Source organism: Mercenaria mercenaria, unplaced genomic scaffold, assembly GCF_021730395.1.
Source record: "Mercenaria mercenaria strain notata unplaced genomic scaffold, MADL_Memer_1 contig_3049, whole genome shotgun sequence".
In the NCBI taxonomy this organism is placed as follows: domain Eukaryota; kingdom Metazoa; phylum Mollusca; class Bivalvia; order Venerida; family Veneridae; genus Mercenaria; species Mercenaria mercenaria.
Window position 1 is genome coordinate 38,965 of NW_026461153.1, and position 21,564 is coordinate 60,528.

General features: G+C 34.7%; 1 long non-coding RNA gene across 1 annotated transcript; it reads left to right on the top strand.

Annotated features, from left to right (window-relative positions):
- Positions 1-1,509: 1,509 nt before the first annotated feature.
- Positions 1,510-21,338, top strand: LOC128552697 (uncharacterized). Its single transcript, XR_008369143.1, has 3 exons — positions 1,510-1,553; positions 9,721-9,799; positions 21,221-21,338. It is a non-coding gene; the product is annotated as an uncharacterized LOC128552697 (long non-coding RNA).
- The last annotated feature ends 226 nt before the right edge of the window (positions 21,339-21,564 follow it).

Sequence of the window (21,564 nt, forward strand, 5' to 3'; positions counted from 1 at the left end):
TTTGACATTTATCAAGTACTACGGGACCATATGCAAGATTTATGCTACAATTGTTTCATCCAAACTTGTTTTCATATTTGTTTTGCATAGTGCCTTCTACCTGACTTGGATATAAAATATTATTTCATGCTCACTTATAAAGTTTCTACGGTGGTATGTTCAGGACATGCATTTATTTTTAAGATTAAATTATCTCGTGCACGACATCTTATCTCGTGCGCACGGCATCTTATATCAAGCGCTCAACAAATTATCTCAGGCGCAGGACATCTTATCTTGAGCGCACGACATCTTGTCTCGAGAGCACGACATCTTATCTCGAGCGCGTGACATCTTATCTCGTGTACACGATATTTTATCCCGAGCGCACGACATCTTATTTCGAGGGCTCGACATCTTATCTCGTGTGCACGCTATCTTATTTCGAGCGCACGATATTCTATCTCGTGCACACGACATCTCATCTCTAGCGCTCGACATTTTATTTCGTGTGAAATAAGACAAGATGTCGTGCGCATGAGATAAGATGGCGAGTGTAAGAGAAAAAGTGTCGTGCGCTCGAGATCAGATGTTGTGCGCTCGAGATCAGATGTCGTGCGCAGAAGATAAGATGTCGTGCGCACGAAATAGGATGTCGTGCGCTCGAAATAAGATGTCATGGCCACGAGATAATCTAATCTTTCTAAAAATGAATCATGTCTCAAAGATACCATCGTAAGTTTCAATGAAACCTATTACGTCAATATTTTCCATATTGACGTTTAAAATTGACGTCATTTATGACGTCATTTTCATGTATCTCGTCGTGTTTAAAAGTTCTTAAACGACTTAATGTTCCATTTTTCTCATGTTTATTATTAAGAACAAATATCATTGATGTAATGATTTGAAGTATGAACGCGTATGTAATAAAAAGGTTACTAGATTTGCATCGAGAAATATGAATACGGTCTTTCTCGGATTAATATTGCGCTCATATAATAGCGCAATACTCATGCACGTTTCTCGACACAAATCTAATAACATAAGGTAATTTTAGTTCTAGTTTTTTTTTTTTTTTCATATTTTGCAAAGTTATAATTCGATGCAGCACACTCCCCTCCCTCTTTCCAAATAATAATGATAATGATGATAAATAAATATAAATATAAACATCTTACTAAAACAAATCGGTCACATATTAGTTGAAGGTTCGGAATTATTTGTTAAAAAACAATTTAATGTATTAATTTAATATTTACTTTCAGGTAAAAAAGTTTAAAATAGTTTTGATTTGTAATTTATAATGATTTGCATTTAGATAATTTCCCGGTATGGTCTAACGTTCTTTTTGTCTTATCATTTGTCTGTGTGTTGTCCAGTTTAAAATTAACTTAAACTTAAATTTGAAACAAATGATATCTTTTGTCGAAAAGATTATGTTACAGTAAATATTCAAGCGTATCAATCTGTGTTGGCGGAAAACCTAAAACTATAACTTTAAACTCTTGTAGATATATTTAGATTATTGGAAACCCAGCGAATGTCGCAAAATGGACGTTCTTTCATATAAGGTAAATATTTTTTCTTTCACAATATATTTATTCCATTTTAAACCCGCTGAACAGAAATTCATGCCTAGTAAATAATCGTCCTGTTTTTTATTTTGTCAAAATTTTGCGCCCTTTTATAACAGAAGTTTGTTAAAGTTTGAACGGCATATCTTTCAGAAATGAACTAACCAAATGTTTCAAACGCTACAGACATCTTTGACATCATAGTTTAATCACATGGGCTGTATCATAACACTGCCAACATTATGCCTATTTTTCACGAAAGTCTTGCATGTAAACAGAACTTTTATTGTGCTGAATACTGTCTACCTGTTCGGATATATTTATGTAATGTAAGCAGGTATTCGATTAGTTATTTTGACAACTTGTTCATAGTTATAGCTTCTGGTGTTGTATTAATATTAGTTAGGATTAGTTTGTCACAAATACTATCGTTTTAATTCGTATCTATGATCTTACAGTCTACGCTATATGTGAGCAAAACCTGTACCGGTGAGCTCAGTATGTAGATCGTTGGTCTACGGATCGCAGGGTCGTGAGTTCAATCTACGGGCAGGGCGTATGTTCTCAGTGACGATTTGATAAACGACACTGTGTCTGAAATCATTCGTTCTCCACCTCTGATTCATGTGGGGAAGTTGACAGTTACTTGCGGAGAACAGGTTTGTACTGGTACGGAATCCAAGAACACCGGTTAGGTTAACTGCCCGCCGTTACATGACTGAAATACTGTTGAAAAGAGGCGTTAAACCCAACACAAACAAAACAAAAACACCGGTTCCATTCTTATAAATATTACTAGATATGGTATTATTAAAGAAACAGGAAAAATACATTTTCTGGAAGTTGAAGACGTTATCTTTTAAATACATATATGATAAAGTATATTGTGTGAAAAGAAATACATTTATTTTAGAGCTTCTCCACGCCTCTTTTAATGGTCATTATAGCCTTAGGACAGTAGACTGTTTTGTTTTGATCACTTATTAGAGAATGCTGTGATTCATTGAAGTCAAACTTAATAAGATGATTGTTTTATAGGCAGTATGTTAAAGGTCATGATCGCAGTTAATTTGAGACTTAAACGGTTTCAGATTCATTAATGGAGAACACTAAGCTTACAATTATTAACTTGCTTAGGATGTTTGTGTAATCAGAAGACTCTGCTTTCATGATTGACGAGTCAAATGTCAAGGTCACAGAAATCTCAGCACTGCAAAAGTTTCTGATCAATTACTGGAGAATAATTAGGCTAGGGATTGTCAAGTTTAACATGATTATCGAATGTCATCACACAATCTTCCCTATTGGGTTAGGGATTGGTTGGTCAAAGCCAAGGTCAGAGAGACACCGAAAACAGTTTCCGAGCTATAACTGGAATATCATTTGACCTACAGCAGCAAAAGTTAATAGATGTTTATCTTGGTCGCTAGATAACTTCTATTGCTTTTGTGAAGGCATGTTAAAGGTCAAAATTACAGCAAACTTGACACCAAAATGATTATATCTATAGCTGTAAAGGCTAAGACCATCAAATTTTATACATATTACCTTGTTGTCTATGGTCTAGACGGCCTCAGGCAGGGCAATGGTCAATGTCAAAGACCAGGAATGTTTAATAAAGGGTCTTCAAACTTGAAATCATGATTGTCAATGGTTAAAAGGCTATAATGTCAAAGGTCGCGGTCGATTTGTATGCGAGATGTTTCAGAAATTTTAGTAACCTCCTATATACTTATAATCCGCGCGGAATATTTTTGATGCCTTTTTGGCTGTGTAATGTATGTCCTAAATGACGATTTTACCCTTTCGATTTTGATAATTTCATATTGAATGTCTGGCCTGCCCATAGTATCAACTTTAAAAACATAAACGAAAAAAGTAATGTTCATGACACAGGTAAGAAATCAAAGAGCATAGAAGAAAGCAATTTTTGTCGGACATTACTTGAAAAAATTCCTTTCCTTTTTAATTTTAATTTGATGAATAAGAAATAGAAATAGTTTTGATCCATATTATGTACATTTCTAAAGCGATATTGATGGATAACAATTCTTTTTAATGTAAGCGAATCCAAATTATTCGAATAATCAAAATTTTGTTTAGTGTGTTGCAATAATTACTTTTAGCGTAAATTTCGTAATGATATTGGCAGAAGTCGCGCAGATGTTTCGCGCAAATAACCAATCTACGTGTTTTGTAATCGCGCGGCACAAATAACTAATTTCTGATTTATGGCATACTGATTTTATCTTCCGACAAATATCTGATAGGAACTTTCATATAAGACTCTAATCGTTCATCTGTTAGAGGTACATATTTACGTGCCAAGAATTCATGTAGACATTAAAAATCACAGATTAATTTTAATGATTTGGTCAGTAGTAGTAGGACTTACATACACTTTTTAATAAGAAATCAAGACAGTATCAACGTGATGTGAATAAGAAGTTATTGAATTTGAAATCATCTGATCCAAAATCTTATTGGAGTTTGTTAAATAAGTACTCGTCTGATGGTAAGGAAGTGTTTTCAAAAATATCTAGTGAGGTCTTTTTTAGCATTTTGTAAAACTGAATCAGGATAATCATATGGCTCATATGATAGCAATTTTGAAGAATTAGATTTTTACACTATTGCCAATAATAATACACATTTGAATGCTACTTTTCCTCTGGAAGAAATTCATACAGCTGTTAATAGATTAAAAATAATAAAAAGTCCATCTTTGTTCGATAACATACTTAATGAATATTTTAAATATTCCAACAAAGCAATCTTTCTGCCTCTTGTTTGTAAACTTTTGATTATGCTGGATTCTGGCATTTTTGCAGACTTGAGGAGTAAAGGAACTATATTGCCTTTTCATAAGAATAAAAGTGATATTAAGGACCAAGTTAATTATAAGGATATAACCATACTAAGTTGTTTCGGCAAGTTGTCCACTATGGTTTTGAATTCAAGATTTATTTACATACATATTTAGAATCTCGTGTATCGTATGAAGAGCAAGCTGAATTTCGTAAGCATTAAAGCAGCACTGTTGATCATATTTTTTCTTTAAAAGTAATCATAGATTTTTATTAAGCTTAAAAGCAGAAACTGTATTGTGCTTTCATCGGTAATAAAAAAAGCTTTTCGTGATATGTACTCAAAAGCAAAGGCTTGCGTAAAGGTGGATAACTCACTTTATAATTTTTTCGTAAGTTTTGCAAGTGTTCGTCAAGGAGAAAAGCCCCCACTTCTCTTTTCATTTTTTTAAAATGATCTGACTGAATTTATGTTTATTAGATTTAATGGCTTGGCATCCTTATCTAATGTAACTTTTGATGTCCTAAGTAATGATGATGTTGAAGTTTATTTAAGATTGTTTTTATTACATTATGCCGATGATACTGTAGTCTTAGCTGAACATCGTAATGAGCTTAAGAAAGCTTTAAATGCTGTGTATGATTATTGTACACAATGGTGTTTGAAAATGTATGCCATTACATGTATGACCAAAGTTGTTATTTTCAGTAAGTCCAAAAGAAACGTATGAACTTGTGTTTTTATTATAATAATGATAAACTGGATGTTGATGAACACTTTTCATACCTTGGTGTGCAATTTAATTAAAGTGGCTCGTTTGTTAAGACAAAAGCACGGCTTATTGAAGCTAGGAAAGCTATGTTTGCATTGTTAAAAAAGGCTCGAAATTAATTTACCATTTTCAGTTCAGTTACCTTTTTTGACGCTATGATAGCACCTATTTTGTTATATGGCAGTGAAATATGGGGTATAAAAATACCAAAACACTTGATCAGTATCAGTTGAAGTTTTATAAAGTTAATTTTAAATGTTAAAAGTCTGCTTCAGACTACCTATGCTTGGTGCCAAACACCTAACTTAACATACTTTCTGGTACATTTTAAATCTGAGCATTCTGTACGGCTACTTTTGTTGGTTTATCAATTCCGTTTAGTCTTGTACATTCCTTAAATAATACGTGTGCTGTTTCGTTTTGGTTTCATTTTGACATGTCTTGCTACTGTTTTTCAATTTTGTGTTTTTCTTATTCTTATCACATGCTTGTAATAAGCCTTCATATTGAATAAACTTGAAACTTGAAACATAAAATTGTTAAATGATACAAATGGCAAAAAAACAAACAACAACAGACATCACTGAGGGTATGAATTATCCGAACCAAGTTTTTTTAAGTGTACATTTCTTTAAATAATAAAAGGGCTATCCATATATTTATGCAGTTATAAGAAGAAAATATTTATATCAATTGGTAATTTACGTGCTATTTCTTTAAAAGTCGTTTTAGAGTTACTTATCATGATCCCAGGTGTATTTTAATGCTTTGAAATTTATAGTTCAACATTTTTAAACTGAAATTGTAATTTTCACAAACACACGAATAAGATATAAAAGCATGGCATCTATTTAAGTCTTTTTCATAAAAGGGTAAAGAGGCTGAAAAAAGGCCCTGCAACAACCACTTTAAACGTAGACTTTTGCAAAACTATGATTCAAGAATATTTTTCAGTTTCGCAAATTATTGATTAAATACTCCTGCATATTTCTTCTCAGCTGTTATTAGCACAAATGCTTAAATTCTTTTATACACTGTGTAAACAAATGATTTAAGATAAACATTTTCACACATAACCCAAAGACAAACAAGAGGGTCATGATGACCTTTGAGTGCTCATATGAGTAATATGAGCTGCACGTTTCAGCTGTTGCTTAAATATCAAGAAAGTAAGTCAGGAATTCACATTCATGGTCACTGAAAGTCAGTTCTAAGATCGATGTGCAAAACTGTATGTGCCATCTAAATTTCAAGGCTCTATCTTAAAAACCAAAACAAAGAAGGTCAAAGTCAACTGACCTCTATTTACTTGGGGTCATCAGGTAATAAAACAGTCTAGAATATACGATCAGAAAAAATTTAAAGTATTTTTTTATATGAAACATTTAACAACTGACACTCGGGACATGGCTTCTTTTCTCCCCAGGGGTATAATTTGAACATTCTTGTTAGAGAACCACTAGGCAATACAAATATCAAAGGCCTAGGCCTTGAACTTTCAGACAAGACATTTTTTTTCAAAAGAAAATCTTATATAAGTCTATGTAAAACGTGGGACCCCTGGGGTGGGGCCTCTTTTCATCCCAGGGTTTTACTTTGAACTATTTTGATAGAGGACCATAAGGGAATGCTACATACCAAATATCAAAGGCCTAGGTCTTGTGGTTTGAGAGAAGAAGATTTTATTTTCTTTATAAGTCTGTATCAAACTGGGATCCCTGGGCGAGGCAATTTTTCACCCCAGGGTAATAATTTGAACAAGAAGATTTGTTTTCATAAAAAATCTTATATAAGTCTATGAAAAATTTGGGACCCCTGGATGGGGCCTCTTTTCGTCCCAGGGTTTTATTTTAAACAATTTTGTTATAGGACCACCAGGCAATACTACGTACAAAATATGAAAGGCCTGTGTCTTGTGGTTTAAGATAAGAAGTTTTCGTCCTACAAAACTTGAGACCCCCCGCCCCCCAAGGCAGGGCCTCTTTTGACTCCAGAGGCATAATTCGAACAATCTTGGTAGAAGACCACTAGATGATGTCATATACCAAATATCAAAGTCCTATCCCCTGTGGTTTTTGACAAAAATATTTTCAAAGTTTTTTCCTACATAAGTCGGCGGGGCCATATTTGACCCTAGGGGGATAATTGGAACAATCTTGGTGGAGAACCACTAAATGATGTTACATACCAAACAACAAAGCCCTAGGCCCTGTGGTTTTGGACAAGATTTTTTAAAATCTTTTCCAATATAAATCTATGTAAACCATTTGACACCCCACCCCGCGTCCCCCACCTCACATCTGACCCTAGGGGGGATAATTTTAACAAACTGGGTAAAAGACAAGAAGATGATGCCACATACCAAATATCAAAGCCCTAGCTACTGTGGTTTTGGACAAAAATATTTTTTTAGTTTTTCCTTTCGGTTGTTCTGTATGAAATTCATTTCTTTGACTAATTTTTAATAAGGGTCATACAAGGAACGTTCCTGGGTGCGTTATATTTTGCACAAAGTGTGCGTTTATTTCTGTATCAAAATACAAAAAAAACACCTAAGATTTTGACAAAGGACTATGTTGTTTTCTACTGCCTATAAATGTCAACTATGTATTGAAACTAACATAAGTTGTTAAGGTTACGAAGTAGGCCTTGAGAAACAAAAATCAAACAACATCAAATCATAGAAAGAAAGAGTTGTTTGACATGAAAATTGAACAGCACGTACAACATGTATATTACTTTACGAAACAAGTGTCAGTATACTGATATAAACACTGAATTCCAGAAAATGACTGCCTATAGGAGCCCTGCTTCCGGAAAGTCAAACGCCTTCAAAAACTCACCATTTTCAAAGAACTGTTACACATGTTCGTTTTGATGCATTTGCAATAGCGTGCGAGTGGTGAAATTTCACATAACAAGGTGGAACACAGTTTTCAGCAATTGCTTATCTTTATTTCTTTACAAATGTCATTCATTTTCAAAGGGAGACAACTTTTTCTCGACGATTACTTAAAATAATCGGAAAAAGTTGTCTCCCATTGAAAATGAATACCATTTGTGCTTAAAATAATCGCAAAAGGTTGTATTCCTTTGCAAATGAATGCCATTTGTACTTAAAATATTCCAAAAAATTGAATAATTTTAATGTCGGAGGTTATTTCTAAGGTCATGGAGTTTGACTGGCGAGCTTGTAATGACAACAACTTTCGAGGTCAGTTGCTCAATGAAGTGTGTCAGTCAATCAAGTGTGACTTACCAAATCAAAGTGTTCCTTCTCAAGAGAAGAAACAATTAGCATGTGATCGATCTCTATACAATAGACCATAGTTACTGAGTGAGTGAAAGAGCTGTACATATTTTTACAATGTATAAAACAAACCAAAACTATTTTTGCCCTCATTATATCTTCACCAAATCAGTAAAATTGTGCCTTGTTCTGTTCAATTAAATGTTAAATTAATAGTATCACAATCTAATTATATCATGTCAACATATGTTTTCAATATTCGGTGCCTTACATAAACCAAACTAGTGACAAAGTTTTTTTACCCACATGCCCAATATTTGAGTCCAAGATTCCCTAAATATAAACATTCTGACAGTTTCGGGAAGATTGGAGCAAACAAAGTGGCCTCTATAGTGTATACACACTTTTCCTTTGATTTGACATAGATACCTAGTTTATGGCCTTGTGTGACCTATATTCGAAGTCATTCAAGACGTTATGATAAAAATGCTCTGACCAAGTTTAATAACATTTACTGTTTTTTATGTAAATCCTGATCAAATTTCCTCAACATCCTACTTAAAATGTAGCCCCTATTGCAAACACAATAATTTTTAATTTTTTAGACCTAGTTTCTGACCCAAAATGGCCCATACTCAAACTAGATTTTATCAAGGCAATCATTCTGACCAAATTTCATGAAGATCAGTTGAAAAAAAACAGCCTCTTTTGCACACACAAGGTTTTTTATTTCACCTAGTGATCTAGTTTTTGACCTCAGGTGATCTATTTCGAACTTGGTCTAGAATTTACCAAGTTCATCATTCTGACTAAGTTTCATGCAGATCAGTTGAAAAATACAGCCTTTATCGCATACACAACGTGTTTTTTTGATTTGACTTAGTGACCTAGTTTTTAATTCCAGATGACCCATCTTCAAATTTGGCCTAGTTTTTATCAACGTTATCATTCTGACCAAATTTCATGAAGATCAGTTGAAAAGAATCAGCCTCTATTGCATACACAAGCTTTTTTATTTCACCTAGTGACCAACTTTTTGACCTTAGATGATCTATTTTCGAACTTGGTCTAGATTTTGCCAAGTTCATCATTCTGACTAAGCTTCATGAAGATCAATTGAAAACAGCCTCTACTGCATACACAAGCTAAATGTTGACAGACGACGGACGACAGAGGACAGACGACGGACGCCGGACATCGACAACTCACCTGTGCATTGCTCAGGTGAACTAAAAATACATTGGTGCAAATTATGCTTACATTTTAAATGTTTAGAATAAAAGTTTTACGGATCAAAGATATTTTACTTTGTTCCTTATTATTTTTAATTTCAGCGCGTATGCACACTACTATTGGTTTGGGATATGCTGATTTTACTGTCGACGCTGACACCAATTCAAAGAATGGTGGGAAGTAAGTGCATCCATTACATCAAATAAATTAAAGCATTTTTTAATGAATTTTCATGAAATTTACGTGTACACTTATATTTTACACACAAAGGATTTTTCTTATCTCATGAAATGACTAGTTCAGTACAATGAAACATACCAATGCCAGCAATCGCACTAGCCATTTTTCATCAACATTACGTTGGCGGTTGGTCAGCGGGTTAGCTCCTCAGCAGTCCCATCCCAACCCCAAGCCCCTTCACGATGACATTTTTCCTTTCAAAAATCATTTTCTTTACTTCCAGTTTCATGTGTTTTGCTCTTGTCCCTAAGTATCCCTTCATCACACACCAACATTATCCGGGTCCTAGATAACCTACATTCTACATCAGTATTTCTAATTTTCGTTTGCTACGCCTTTTAGTGTCTAAGTTTCCCTTTACAAACCCACCCACATTATTCCTCCTTTTCAACCCCACAAAAAAAAACTATTTTAGTAATTGAATGTTCGGTTACTTGTTTTCCGTTTTCTGTCATATAGTTGCGTATTCTTTCTTACCCCCTCCCACCCACTCGTTTCAAAAAAGGCATTTCTTTGACTTTTAAATATTTGTAAATATTGCTTTTGTCATTAAGTATTCCGTCATCAATCCTGTCATCACTCGCCAATATAATTCCCCACACAACCTACTGCCCAGATTATCTTCTTTCCTTTTAGTTTGTTATGATTTTTATAGTGTTTCTTAGCTTCACTTCTCAAACCCGCCCACATTATCCCTCCCTCCTATCTTTCCAGCAAAACTATCTCAGTGAGTTAATATTTTGTTACTTGTTTTCTGTCATATGGTTTCGTGTTATTTATAATACCCGTCCCCCAACACTATCACCAAAAAAAAACCCACCCACATCCCCATATCTCCATTTCCTTATTAGTTCTTATGGTTTCAATTGCTTAAGTTTCTAGATATTGATTTTTGTTTTCCCATACCCCGCGTGTCCCCAAACGTTTTAATTGTTTTAATTATTTCAATTATTTTAACGTATTATGTTATTTTCACCTAATTGTTATTCTTATAATTGGTTTTTACTCAACACCCCTTCCTCCCAACACCCGTCCTCGGCCCTCCCCTTACAGACAATAATACCCGTTTATAGATATTTTGCCGCTGTGAGCTGCAGTAATGATAAAAAAACAAGATGTAGACATCTAAAACATTTTAATGAAGTGCTCATCAGGCACTGTCTATAGTTTTTTTAGATTACTTTGTGAAAATATGTCATTTTAATGGAACAGAAAAAATTTCTCGTTATTCTTATTAATGTCTATGCCAAAATTTATACAATAATGCGAGTTTAAAGCATTTCTATATCAGGCCTTGGAACATTTGCATAAAATACCTTTTGGTGTCTAGTACAAACAAGCGAGCTGGCTGACGCAATGATCCAATGGATAAAACGCCGTGCTATGAAATTAGGTGTTGTAAGTTCGAGTCTCGAATTTCCAACTAAAATTATTAACGTTTGAATGGACGTCTCGCGTATTGATGCTTTACACCTGGCACGCCCAAGAACCACGTAAGCTTCTGGGAATGGAGCATTTTCTTATCCAGCACTGTACTATCCTCAATTAAAATAACCAACATTCTTCATCAGAAGCAACCCATGTGGATAACCTGTGACAACTATAAATATGTTTAGATACACACATAATGCAAACAAAACAATCGGCATTTCAAGCAGAGCTGAAATCTCTGACCAGTTTTGGATAGCGACATTGTACAGTTGTGGATAGTGACTGGGCATAATGTGGGTAAATGCATTAAAATAAAGACTGCAGATATCCACTTTTTGGTATCCACTGGTGCACAGGCTTGTCTGGATCCATTCTGGTCTTTAACCCACTATGTTGGTTTTCTCATGGCGCGCCTCATAAGTCATTTCTATCTAAATAGCATGTTTGAAACTGAATTTCAAGTTAATAACTATTTTCAAGTGGCTATTTAGAGTAGCCAGAGTAGCCAGAACTCTGGTCACTATGACTGGCCAGAGTAGCCAGAGTTCAGCAAGAGTAGCCACAATTCTGGTTACTCTGGTTGGCCAGAAAAGCAAGAGTAGCCAGAAATCTTGTTACTCTGGCTGGCCAGAGTAGCCGAGTAACCAGGATGTCACTTGCTCTGGCTACTTTGGCTAGCCAGAACAGCCAGAATGTACGAGATGTCCATTGGTTCTAGCTGCCCGGGATAGCCAGAATAGCCAGAGAAAATACTGTAATACCTATTGCGACATGACCCTTTTGGTACTATCAGGTTTGAGTTTATAGTGTTTTATATGTATCAAGTGTATTATCGTACCATCGTGCATCGCGGTTTAGTATTAAATAAAAAGTCACGATTGTCCAAACGGAACGCCGTACAAGACAGTGTGAAAATGATGAAAAGTCAATTTACTGAACAAAATTGATTGGTAAAACTAAGTTAGATTAAATGATATTTAATAGTTACCATTATATATTGAATGACCCCCGTACACTATACTTGAAATTTTTAGCTCGTGTCACTGTGTGACAAGGTGAGGTTTTGTGATCAACTTTTGTCTTGTCTATCAGATTGAGTTAGGCTCTTTGACTGAACTCAGTACTTACTCCATTTTATATTGTAAAACCTTAAATATCTTCTCAAGTATCACAAGACCCAGAGCTTAGATATTTTGCAAGAAGCATTGGCAAGTACATCTGTTTCAAAATTGTTCAAATCATGGACTCCGAGGTCATATTGGATCTGCACTGGGGCTTTAAGTTTCACATAGAGTTTTCACATAGGGTAATATATTAAATCCTAGAAAATATTCTTATTTTCCTTTTGGACCAGACTTTATATATTTTGTATGTAGCATGGCCTGGTGAATGTCTCTCTTACAATTGAGAAAATCATGTCCCCTGATGTCAAAATTGCCCCCGCTTGTACTAATGAGCTTGCAAAGTCTTACAGGAAATGCTATATAGAATAAAACATGAAATACTTACATAGCAAAAATCTTTTTCAGAGCTGAAATATTTTGCATGTAAATTAGTAAAATTTATACATCTTTCTGATTATATCAAGTTTGAAATGGATAAAGGTCATCTCATAGGCATGATTTTACTTGATCTCCAGAAGGCATTTGACACTGTGGATCATTCTATCCTTCTTATGAAACTTGAAGGCCTTGGTCTTGGCCCTGATGTATTATGTTGGTTCAGATCATATTTATCTGACAGACAACAACTTGTAGATGTCTCTGGAACCTTTTCTAAGCCTTGTAAAATTACTTGTGGTGTTCCGCAAGGGTCAATACTAGGACCTCTTTTGTTTTTAATTTATGTGAATGATATGTCTGCAGTGGTTAAAAATAAACTGTTACTCTATGCTGATGATTCTGCTATATTGGTCTCTGGTAAAACTAAGTCATCTATTGAAAATGATCTAGCTAAAGATCTTGAAATGGTTAGTCAATGGTTAATTGATAATAAATTGTCTTTACATCTGGGTAAAACTGAATCTATTATATTTGGTTCCAAGCCTAAACTTAGGACTAATAGGGACCTTAATATAAAGTGTAATGGTCAAATTATTAATCCTACCTCAGCTGTCAAATACTTGGGTGCAACCTTAGATCAGAGTTTAACTGGTAAATCTATGGCTAGTTCCATTATTAAGAAAGCTGATGCCAGGTTAAAATTTCTTTATAGAAAGAAGGCCTATCTTAATGAACATACTAAAAGACTTTTGGTTTTATCCCTTATTCAATGACATTTTGACTATGCTTGTTCATTTTGGTATCCTGGTTTAACAAAATTTTGGAAGGACAAACTACAGGTTACACAAAATAAATTGATCCGATTTGTATTGAACTTGGAACACAGATGTCATATTGAACAACATCATTTTATTTCCCTAGACTGGTTACCCGTTTCCAGATGAGTTGAACAAATTACTCTTTGTCATGTTTTTAAAATAAAAAATGGTCAATCCCCTGATTACATGGATCATCATATCGTTAAACAGGATTATGTTCACGCATACCAAACTAGATCTAGCCAAAATGGGTCATTTGTGCCACCGAAAGTTAAAGGTTTTGGCCTAAAGTCTTTTTCCTACTTGGGCTGCAAGTTATGGAACATGCTGCCTCCCCACATAAGACAATTGCCCAACATAACTAGTTTTAAAAGGGCGGTAAAGGACCACTTTCTTAACGATAAGTTTCATTGCTGAACTTATGTGTTCTTTCTGTTATCTAGTCCCTGGTTGTAATGCATTTTTTTAAGAAATTATATTTTTACAATGTACTGTGATATTGATGTGATATTGGTGTCTATTTATTCATATGTCTTTCGTTTAATTAAGAATCATAAATTGAGCAATTATAATTACATATGCATAACATATACGTAATTTTATAATAATGAACTCGGTAATTTTTTATATATATTCATGTTAATGTTTCATGCCTCTCTATGTCAGACCATTGGTACCAAGGACCACAATGGAAATAAGAGATTTTTTTCTCTTTCTTGTGTCATCCTTGATATTGATGTGACTGACATAGTTCATAACACATTACTTCATATGACAACTTTTATATGTGATTATAAATTTTATTATATGCATGTATTGTAACTATGTTATGTTTGCTCAATTATCGAAATAAATCTATCTATCTATCATGGAGTTCTTTCAAACTTGATTGAATCACGACCCCCAGGGCAATATTAGTCTCTAATTGTGGATTATCAATATAATTCTGATCTTATACAATATAAGTTTAAAATTTCCAGAATGCCCAGAATTTAGAGTTAACAAATTTGAGTGTAAAAAAAAAGGATTTTTATTTCAAGGCTTCTTGGTTTACAAACTTCGTAAGATATTGGGTCATGGTAATTTTCCAAATGTATTTGGTAAAATTATAAAACGTTTTATTAAAAGAGGTTACGATCCAACTGTTTTGAGACATACCGCATGTTTAGTGTTCAACCCGTTTACAGTTGGACACTACGCTTCCCTCTTTGATTGTGTCTGACGGAAGAGGGGGAGGACTCTATGATAAGCAGTTTATAAATCCTACCATGACTGAACTGTTTTGATATTTGTCTTCTGGCCTGTTTCGTCGGGCCCTTAAGGGTGTTTCTCTTGTTGTTCTGTCTTCTGAAAAGGCACTGAGTACATATGTTTTTGGTTCTTAAGGTTTGCTTTTTATATATTTATACACCAGCATTTTTGTGTTTTACATGCCATGCCTTTTTGTTTCCATTACGTGTGTAAGAGATTCACCTGGACGGGATTACTTTTATTTACACTGTCCCGTGTCTTTGGAACATGGTGGGGGTAAGAGTGAGGTTGGGTGCGCACCATAAACCGGTTCAAGCTCCCCAGTGGTGTTTTTGCCACTGACCGTTCCAAGGCGGTGCCCCACTGTGTTCCTTTGTTTGTTCGTTTTGTCCTGATGTGTTGGCTTTGTGTGTGTGTGTGTTCCTTTGTTTGTTCGTTTTGTCCTAATCTAATGTGTTGGCTGTGTGTGTGTGTGTGTGTGTGTGTGTGTGTGTGTGGGTTTCGTTTTGAGGAGGCTGCGTTTTTGGTGCGTGGCATTCCCTGTTTGATATTTGTCTTTGTTTTTTTCTGTTTTTTTATTTATTTAACTAAAGTGTTTGCCTTGCTTCATTTTTAGATTTACATCTCTCTATTTATGACAATATTATACATACCAAAATTTATGACAAGAGGGATGATTTTAATTTTAGTGTTGTAAATTTTCCCCGTTTGGATTGGGATGTACCTTAAGCTACATTTTATGGGGTATATATTTTTCCATTAATTCGGTTTGCCAATGTCAATCATTTTAATGAACGTAATCAATATATTACAAGTAAACTTCTTCAGCAAGGCTACCGTTATTACAAATTGCGTAAATATTTTGCTAAATTTTACTATCGTAATTCTGATTTAGTTTTAAAATTCAATAGTAATTTAAAGACACTTCTGCGAGGAGGTATTTCTAAACCCGTTTTTATAGGGATGTGGTTTACAAACTTCCTAAGATCTTGGGTCATGGTAATTTTGCAAACTTATTTGGTAAAATTATAAAACGTTTTATTAAAAGAAGTTACGACCCAACTGTTTTGAGACATACCGCATGTTTAGTGTTCAACCCGTTTACAGTTGGACATTACGCTTCCCTCTTTGATTGTGTCTGACGGAAGAGGGGGAGGACTCTATGATAAGCAGTTTTTAAATCCTACCATGACTGAACTGTTTTGATATCTGTCTTTTGGCCTGTTTCGTCGGGCCCTTAAGGGTGTTTCTCTTGTTGCTCTGTCTTCTGGAAAGGCATTGAGTACATACGTTTTTGGTTCTAAAGGTTTGCTTTTTGTATATTTATACACGAGCATTTTTGTGTTTTACATGCCATGCCTTTTTGTTACCATTACGTGTGTTAGAGATTCACCTGGAGGGGATTACTTTTATTTACACTGTCCCGTGTCTTTTGAACATGGCGGGGTAAGAGTGAGGTTGGGTGCGCACCATAAACCGGTTTAAGCTCCCCAGTGGTGTTTTTGCCACTGACCGTTCCAAGGCGGTGCCCCACTGTGTCCCTTTGTTTGTTCGTTTTGTCCTAATGTGTTGGCTTTGTGTGTGCGCGCGTGTATGTGTGTATGTGTTGTGCGCGTCTGCGTGCTGTGGGTTTCGTTTTGGGGAGGCTGCGTTTTTGGTACGTGGCATTCCCTGTTTGATATTTGTCTTTGGGGTTTATTTTTTTTTTCTTTTTCTTTTTTTTTTTGAATTTGCACCAATTAACTTAACTTAAGGATAATATAAAGAAATTGGACAATAAATTGTTCATACTTGTTAACAGCAACCAATTCCTGAAATTTGCATTTTAAAGTTGTGGAAGTTGACGAAATGTTGGCATGTGAACACATACACTTAAAGCGGCTTAATAACGGTATTTCATCTAAACCCTTGGAAAAAGATAGGTACCTATGACATGCCAATCAAAACGCAAAATGCCATTCAAAAATTGATTTTGGTCACCTTATGCCATTAGACAATCAACATTCCATGTTGTATTAACTCGGTATTACTTGTGTACGTGTATGCAACGATATTGACTGTGTTTGGATTAAACAGTTATAGGACTGTTAACTGATAAGTAAGACAATTCTTTGAAGTCCGTTTGATGAATCACTTGACAGATGAAACACTAAAAAAAAAACGAGGGTACAAAAAAGGATCATTTCGCAACATGTTAAAGCCCTAGAAACTCTGGCTACTCTGACAGAAGTCCGTTTTATTAATCACTTGATAAAAATTCAACCTTAAGAGAACCAAAATTGTCAACAATCTTCTCACACCTTTCCAATATAGCTTCCGTTCCAAACAAAGCTGTGAGGCTCAACTATTATCCTTTACACAAGAAACTTTTGACAATCTCCAATCTGGAAACAAACAGGTCTCATTTTAATGGATTTCTCGAAAACTTTCGACAAGATCGATCATCAACTCATTCTCTATAAAATCGTAAAACTATGTGTCTACAGAATCTCTCTATCCTGGATTCAGTCTTTCCTTAGTAACCGTTCTCAATCTGTAGTATCTGAATGCTCACATTCTTTACCAGTTCTATTAGGGGGTTCCTCAAGTTTCAGTGTTGGGTCCTTGTCTCTTCCTTTGTTTTATCAATGACCTTCCTGACTCTGTTAAATGTAGAATACGCTAATTTGCTGATGATACTATCATGTACCTCAACATAGACTCGTTAATAGACTCTTACAAAGTTCAAGATGATTTGACAAAGTTAGAAGAATGGGAACGTAATTGGTCTATGGAATTCAATCCTGATAAATGCGAATAGGAATCTCAAAAAAAAGAAGAGAAAAAATATCATCTTTCCATATAAATGACTTAATCAAGAACTAATAAACTACAGGAAATGCTAAATATCTTGGAATTACTATTAGTGATGTCTTAACTTGGAAACACATATTGAAATTACATCTTCAAAAGCTAGTAACACTCTCAGATTTATAAAAAATATATATATACAATGTAATAACAATAATATTAAAGAAACTGCCTAAAATATACGTTCGTCCACAATTAGAATACTGTAACACCATGTTGCATCCATTGCTCAGTATATGAGATTATTATCATTATTATATCATTATCATATTCATCATCATCACCATCATCATCATTATTATTATTATTATTATTATTATTCCAGATTTGTTGAGCGCCCATTTAATATAAAATATACGTTCAAGGGCGCTTAACAATTAAACATGTGACATATCGCAGATATGTAAGAAAATCACAAAAACATGGCATATGTAATATTAAAACTGAAACTGGATTAAAGGTTATTTGTACAACATTATTCGGGATGCATGTATTCTTCTATATTTTGGTGTCTTCCATTTAAGTTTCAAGCATTGATGTTACGCTGCTTTGGTATGAGTAGCCAGAACATGTTAAAATCCTAATAAAGTCTTGTTACTCTGGCCTATTCTGGCCACTACGGCTACTATAAATAGTAAATTGAAAATAGTTATTAACTTGAAATTCAGTTTTAAACGTGCTATTTAGAAAGAAATAACATATAAAGTTTCAAGAATAAATTCAGCTAAGACTGAAAATGTTTTGCGAACACGGGACCTGGTTACTCTGGCTACTTTGGCTGACCAGAGTAGCCAGAACATGTTAAAACCCTAGAAACTCTGGCTACTCTGGCCAGCCAGAGTAACCAGAGCTACTTTAATTAACCACTTAGTTATTAATTTGAAATTCAGTTTAAATATGCTATTTACATAGAACTGACATATTAAGTTTCATAAACTCAGCTAAGACTGAAAATATTTTGCGAACACGGGACCTGGTTACTCTGGCTACTCCGCCTGAGCAGAGTAGCCTGAGCAGAGTAGCCAGGACATATTAAAATCCTAGAAACTCTGGCTACTCTGGCTGATCTCTGGCTACTCTGTTAGAAACAGCCAGAGTAACCAGAGCAAATGATATTCTGGTGACTCGGACTACTGTGGCTACTTTGGCTGATCATACTAGACAGAACATGTTAAAAATCTAGAAACTCTGCCTACTCTGGTTGAATTCTGGTTTCTTCGGCCAGCCAGAGTAACCAGAGTTCTGGATACTGGATGAACTCTGGCTACTCTGGCTGAACTCTGGTTACTCTGGCCAGCCAGAGTAACCAGAGTTATGACTTCTCTGGCTACTCTGCCCAGCCAGAGTAAACAGAGTTATGACTTCTCTGGCTGAACTCTGGCATTTCTGGCTGGCCAGAGTAACCAGAGTTCTGACTTCTCTGGCTACCCTGGCTGAACTCTGGCTACTCTGGCTAAACTCTGGCTGAACACTGGCTACTTTGGCTGAAATCTGTTTACTCTGGCTTCTCTAGCTGCTCTGGCTGATTTCATGCACATTAACTATAGAACCATTTGACCCATAGTCTTCAAACTTCACAGGATAACTGGTCACATTAAGTAGATAACCCCTATTGTCACTGGGTCAAAGTCACAGCGACCTAGTAAAGGAAATTGGTTTCCGCCTAATAACTAGAACGCTTTAGGCTAAACTCTTAAAATTTTATATGGAGGTTGGACACCAATAGTTCAAAACCCAAAACGCCAAGAATTGTTCAATACCCTTGCATCTAAAGTTAAGACTGGCGTAGTAGAAAATCGCAATAATGTTTTGCATAGAATCTTATGTAATGACCCCTACCCGCACTTGTCCAGTTATGTAGTCTATGCCAAAACCAGCCAAGCCTTTCCTTTTTAAAAGGAAACTTTATTTCGGTTGTACACATCTTTATTTGACATGGATTATACTGAACAATAGGTATACCGTCCATGACAACCGGATTAGCGATAATATTGATACACATAACGACATATTCCGCAACCCTCAGTTTTCATAATAGACGCTCCTTTCTTACAGTTAAAAAACCTTTGTGGAAAAGGTCCAAATTTTGCGATAATGTGTGTCCGTTCCGTAATTTTAAATAATTTCAATATATAACTGATTCATGGGAAAGATGTGTGAATATTGTTGTACCCGTTTCTACTTCAGCCAATAACAAAGTTGTTTGAACGAGGTGATATTTAATGGGATATGTAGAATATAGAATTTGAACAATTTGTTGAAAGAAGAGATGTATTACATAACAGTTGAACAGCCTGTTAAACATGTAAATTATTCTACAAAACGGACAGATCCCTTGAGTTCAAGAAAAGGGACAACATGAAGAGGCCTAAAGTCCACGCAGTTCATCGTCTTTAAAACTGACCATTTTTCAAAGACCTGTCTTCGTTTATATACATTTGCAATAATGGCCAAGTGCTGACATTTTACATACATAGTTTTTGATTCAGATTTGTTATATCTTCTTGTCCTTTTGGATCATAGAGTCTATTTAATATCTTTTTAATCGAATTCCACTAAAGCCAGTGCTAGTGGTCGTGAGAGGTGTTGCACTTTCTATTACCTCTCGTGAACAGACTCAGTGAACAGTCTGCTATTATTTTGCTGGGTTGCTTCCAAAGGATCTTTTTACAGATTTTATATTGTTAGTCAGTAATTTTGCAATTTCAAAAATTAAAAATATTTATACTAATATTTACCCTATTCAGAGTCTCATACATGTAAATCACAGTGAAAATATCAAATATATTTCAGTCATAACGATTCGCTGAAAAACAGATAATTCATATACTTAGCACTGTAATCGTATTATCCTTTGAATATAACTTAGGCCATTGTTATCCTATACTTTTTTATAGAAAATAAAACGTATGCTTTCAAATATGCCTAGATACGTATATGATCGGTTCTCCTTATAATGTGATGTAATAAACTTATAATATTATATATACTTGTATACTTGTTCAGAATATATGATATGCTAAAGCATATATAACTAACTGTTTATGATTCTAAATGCATTGCTGTTTTGGGATGCCTTTCAAACGCCTTACACTGATATTGCTATCTGACTACATATTCAGTTTGCTGATACAATGTATATGTATAAGGGAATATAGAATGCAATGTTTATTTACCGTTTCTAGCTATAATGTATCTATGTTCTTACATTCCATTTTCTGTATTTTTCTTAAAAAGTATAAGATTATTTAAACAGTTGAAATAAACATTTGAATTTTCTGTTCAAACAAATAAACAAATGTGATTTTGCAGAAACAATATGTGTTTTGATTATGGTATATACATATCTTACGTGTATTCCTAACACTTTGTGTGATCCGAAAAAGGAAAGAGTAAGTTCTATGAGTTGACGTCTAGTAATCCTTTTTCTACCTTTCGTATTTTAATAATTTTCTTACTTGTGAAAATAAATCTCTTTCAAATCAGTTTATTATTTTGATATTTTGTAGGACTTGCTGCGGATTATTATGACACCAATTCCCGTGGATCCAGGGAGGACGTACACTTATTGCTTGAAGATTTGGAATTAGATTCGATCATAGTTCAATATCAAAGTAAGTATTAGCACAAATACAAATCTGCTCAGCGTCGTAAGAATCTTTACTTGGCTGATGTTTCGCCAATAGACATTGAATGTATCTTATTGCTTTGAGGTCAGAATGAACGACAAGAGCAAAGTGGCTCTAGATATCTTGAGAATGTTTTTACATAGAATCCTATTGCTTGTCAGGAACATTGCCTATTTGGTATTGGATTACCCCTATTGACTTTTAATAAGTGACTAGAGCTCAAG